This window comes from Sphaeramia orbicularis, chromosome 16, assembly GCF_902148855.1.
Source record: "Sphaeramia orbicularis chromosome 16, fSphaOr1.1, whole genome shotgun sequence".
Taxonomy (NCBI): Eukaryota; Metazoa; Chordata; class Actinopteri; order Kurtiformes; family Apogonidae; genus Sphaeramia; species Sphaeramia orbicularis.
The window spans coordinates 52,683,738-52,689,276 of record NC_043972.1 but is presented as its reverse complement, the minus strand read 5'-3'; positions in this window follow the sequence as shown (position 1 = coordinate 52,689,276).

Genomic DNA, 5,539 nt, shown 5'->3' with positions numbered 1-5,539 from the left:
TGCTGTAGAGGTGGTAAATAGGCGGTGACCCCGGGAGACCCCATGAAGAATGGGGTCAGTTTCAGGTTTTAAGACAAGGTTATGCAACATATTCTGGATTTTGGGAATAGGTGGATATTTTGGAAAATACTTTAATTCATTTTTGGCTAGAGATTTAGATCAATATTCTCATTAATTTATAAAATCACAAGCTCTCTAAATTAATTGTGACCTTGCGTTTTCCTTCCTTGCCTATTCATTATACCAGTACAATAAATGTTAACCATAAGTGTGCTTCAGTCAGTCCAAACTCATTCTCTGTTCATCCAAACCATTTACTTGTCTTTTAGACCCAGTTCCAACAAGGCTTATTAAAGATGCTTTACCTTTACTTAGCAGGCACCTCCTTGATATGATTAACTGGTCATTATCAACAGGCACACATTCCTTTCAAGTAGCTGTAATCAAACCGCTTCTTAAAAAGCCCTGCCTTGACCCTGCAGTTTTAGCTAACTATAGACCCATATCAATTCTTCCATTCATATCTCAGATTCTGGAGAAAATAGTAGCCAATCAGTTATGTGACTTCCTTCAAGCCGGCAGTTTATTTGAGAACTTCCAGTCAAGTTTTAGGGAACATCACAGCACAAAACAGCACTGGTCAAAGTAACTAAATGACCTTCTAACTGCTTCAAACAAGGGACTTGTTTCTATACCAGTCTTATTAGACCTTAGTGTGGCGTTTGGCACAGTCGACCATCACATCCTCCTGCAATGATTGGAACAATCAATTAGTATTAAAGGAACTGTATTAATGTGGTTAACCTCTTGTGAACCTCTTGTGGTCCATATCCTAACAGATCAATTTCAGTTAATGTTAATAATGAATCTTTTCAGTGCACCACAGTTGGTCATGGAGTTCCTCAAGGCTCAGTTCTTGGGCCGATACGATTTATCTGTTTATCTTATACATGCTTCCTTTAGGTAACTTAATAAGGAAACGCTCCAACTTTGTTACGCTGATGATACCCAATAATATTTATCTATTAACCTGATCAGCTAACTAAACTACAGGAGTGCATTAGATAGATTAAAAATTGGATGACCAACAACTTTCTGCTGTTAAACTCAGACAAAACTGAAGTCATTGTGCTTGGCCAAAAAAATGTTAGGAACGCAGTGTCTAGCAAAGTGGTCACTATGGATGCCAAAAACCACTGTGAGGAATCTAGGCCATATTTTCGATCAGGATTTATCATTTAACACGCACATTGAACTGATCTCTAGAACTGCCTTTTTTCATCTGTGTAATATTGCTAAAATCAGGCATTTTTTAACACAGAATGATGCAAAAAAATTAATCCATACATTTATTACAGCCAGACTAGATTTGCTTTTCTCAGGCTATTCCAAAAAGTCTTTGAAGACCTTTCAGTTCATCCGGAATGCTGCTGCCCATGTATTGATTAGAACCAGTATCAGAGACCACATTTCTCCTGTGCTGGCTTCTCTGCACTGGCTGTAAAAGCTAGGATAGACTTTAAAATACTCCTCCTCACTTACAATGCCCTTCATGGTCAGGCACCTACATATCTGAAAAAGCTCTTAGTTCCATACAATCCATCTAGAGCACTACACTCTCAATATGCAGGCTGACTAGCGGCTCCAAGAATCTCCAAAAGTACTGTAGAACAGGAGCTAGATCCTACAGCTAGAATTCCAAAACTCCTGCCTCGGTCCGGGAGGCAGACACCCTCTCTATGTTTAAGAGTAGGCTTAAAACTTTCCTTTTTGATGAATCTTATAGTTAGAGTGCCTCAGGCTACTCTTAGTTATGCTGCTATAGGCTTAGACTGCTGGGAGACTTCATTGTGATACACTGAGCTCTTCTCTGCTCCACCTCCTCTCTCCTCCTCTTCTTCTCTGACCTCCTCTCTCCTTCTCTTTTCCTCTAATTATACCCCAGCAAATACATGTTACTGACTTGAGCTTTATTGCCTTCGACTGGCTACATAGTCAACACGTGTGACATGCGCAAGTGACACATTTCTTTTCATAGTCGACACACTGAACGCAAGTGAGCCGGGTGACATGTAAAATGCAATACATCGCTTGTGCAATAGGGGGTATTTCTGAGTCAGGTACAGTCTGGGTGTCAAACCAGGTGATATTGAGATTGAAATGGCTACTGAAGAAGAGTGTATTCTGATATTTGCTGCACTAGACACTTTAAGGGTAGGAATACTGTGGTAACTCACCAATTCACAGGAGAATAATCACATACACAGTCATCAGTAACATTCAACTGGAACTCACTGAGCCCCTGTCACTTTTTATTTGTGAACATCCTGTTTGACGCTTCAGTTTAAGAGCACAAAGAAAACAGAACAGGTTGTAATATATAACAATGTTGATTTTGAATTTGAGAGACAGCTGGCTCATGTCGAGGCACTGGCATGGATTCTTCAGCTTTGTGCCATGGCACCTGGGGTGGCTGCTGCAGAATCCATGCCAGTGCCTCGATATGTGCATGCGCTGTCTCTGTTTGTACCATGGGTGCTGCGGTGGTATGTCTGGCCTCTGAACTGCAGAGGCCAGAATCAGAGATGGACTCAGGACATGAAATTCCAATCTCTTGTTCGGCCTATGCGAATTCTAGATGGGGAGAGGCATTTGCAAATCTCTCTCCCGCCTGCTGGCTCGAGTGGCTTGCTTTCTGCTGGAGACTCTGGTGAATCACTGTCATCTTCTTCCTCTCTAAATATAACATGCTAAATTAAACAACATTGCTTGCGTATTGCCCCTGACGGTGACGTATGGTATTACATGCATTGCTGCATCATATATCAAAAAAAATGGACAACACATTTTGAGACGCAAGCCAGCATCATGGCAGCCAGTGCATCTCAAAGAATCACAATGCATTTGTGTCCGAGTGCCCTTGTGTTGACTATGAAACGGCCCTTACAGGATCATCACAGGTTTTCCCGGGATCATCTCTGACCTGCTGCTATGGTCCTGCCTCTCTCTTGCCTTCGTCGTCATCACTCATTTATCCACATAGTTGTGATAGTGTTTATTACATAGTTACATAGATTGTAGAGGTTTCTATTATTTGTACTAACAGCTGCAGTACTCGTATATCCACTGTTAATGCTTGTACAGACCTGATCAAAATCTTAAGACCAGTTGAAAAATAGCTAGAATTTACCTTTTGCACATTTGGATCTTAATGAGGTTTTAAGTACAGCTACAATATACAAAAGCAAGAAGGGGGAGTGAGATAAAAAGCACTTTGAAAAAGTAATTTTTTGAAAACAACAAGTAAACTGAAATAGGCTGTTTATCAGCTGATCAAAAGTTTAAGACCGCAGGCTATAGAAGCCAAAATCAGCTCAAAATTCTCATTTTCTGTCAGGCATTCACACGATCATGCCCTCCTGATGGCTAAAGCTAAGAAGCTTTCTCTTCTTGAACGTGGTCGGATCGTCGAGCTGCATAAGCAAGGCCTCTCGCAGCGTGCCATTGCTGCTGAGGTTGGACGCAGTAAGACAGTCATTCTAAATTTTTTGACAGATCCTGAGCATTATGGAACAAAAAAGTCAAGTGGTAGACCCAAAAAAATTACACCTGCGCTGAGCCGGAGGATCCGATTGACTGTCCGTCAAGACACAGGGCGGTCCTCGACCCAAATTAAGGCCCTTACTGGTGCCGACTGCAGCGCAATAACCATCAGATGGCATCTGCGGGAAAAGGGTTTCAAAAACAAAAAATGAATTCAAAGACCTTGTCTCCTACAACGCCACAAAACTGCCCGTTTAGACTTTGCCAGGGAGCATCAAACATGGGACATTGAAAGGTGGGAAAAAGTTTTATTCTCTGATGAGAAAAAATTTAACCTTGACGGTCCAGATGGCTTCCAACATTACTGGCATGACAAGGAGATCCCACCTGAGATGTTTTCTACCTGGCACAGTGGAGAGGGGTCCATCATGATCTGGGGTGCTTTTTCATTCAGTGGAACACTGGAGCTTCAGGTGGTGCAGGGTCGTCAAACGGCGGCTGGTTACGTGCAGATGTTGCAGCGGGCATCCCTCATGACTGAGGGCCCTCGTCTGTGTGGTAACAGCTGGGTTTTTCAACAGGACAACGCTACAGTTCACAATGCTCGCTTGACGAAGGACTTCTTCAGGGAGAATAACATCACTCTTTTGGACCATCCCGCATGTTCCCCTGATTTAAATCCCATAGAGAACATTTGGGGATGGATGGCAAGGGAAGTTTATAAAAATGGCCATCAGTTCCAGACAGTTGATGCCCTTTGTGAAGCCATCTTCACCACTTGGAGCAATGTTCCCACCAGCCTCCTGGAAACACTCACATCAAGCATACCCAAACAAATTTTTGAAGTGATTAACAAGAACGGTGGAGCTACTCATTACTGAGTCCTACTGAGAAAATTTTTTGTTCTGGTTTGGAGAGTTTTTTGTAATTTTTTGAGCGATGGTCTTAAACTTTTGATCAGCTGATAAACAGCCTATTTCAGTTTACTTGTTGTTTTCAAAAAATTACTTTTTCAAAGTGCTTTTTGTCTCACTCCCCCTTCTTGCTTTTGTATATTGTACCTCTACTTAAAACCTCATTAAGATCCAAATGTGCAAAAGGTAAATTCTAGCTATTTTTCAACTGGTCTTAAGATTTTGATCAGGTCTGTATTTGGAGTAGTAGTACTATCAGTTACGGACATTTGTTCTAGCTATTGGTAATTATACTAGCACCAGCCATTTTAGATTTAACAATTGTAGTGCAGTTTGCTGTGCATCCATGGGTCTCCCCCTATTTCCCCCCTTCTACCCGCCTCCCCCAATCTCTCTCTTTCTTCCTTAAACCCCAACTGGTCAGGGCAAACAAACATCCTCCTAAAACAAGGGTCTGCTCAAGGTTTCTGCCTATTAAAAGGAAGTTTTTCCTCGCCACTGTCAAAAGTGTGTGCCCGGTCCTGGAGGATTCTGTTGGTTTCTCTAAATTGGCTTTTAAGAGTTTGGTTTAGACCAGCTCTAAATGTAGTGTTATGAGATAACTTTTAATTTGACGCTATATAAATAAATTTGATTCATTCATTCATTAATTTTTCTAGTTAATGCACAGATTGGTAAACACTGACTGTAATTTCCTCTAAAATTTGCTCACATTATCATCATGACATAACTTCAGGAAAGTGTTGCATGTGCTCAACATGAACTCAAAGAGGGAGATCAGAAGTAGTGAAGCCTAATCAAATTGCAGCAGTTTAAGTGGTTGACATTGATCAGCTCAAGGAAAATAATTCCTGGTGGCGGTCCATCAATCTCATCCATATTCATCCCCTCCACCCCCATCCTCTAAGCCTCCCCTGAAATCACATCACAACAGATCCTTCTCAAACCCTGAGAATGTGCTAAATGACCTCACACACTGACAGCATCACCGCACACACACCCGATAGTGACCTCATTGATAAGCTGCCTCCTGCCAATACTCCAGCGCACACACACACACACACACACACACACACACACAC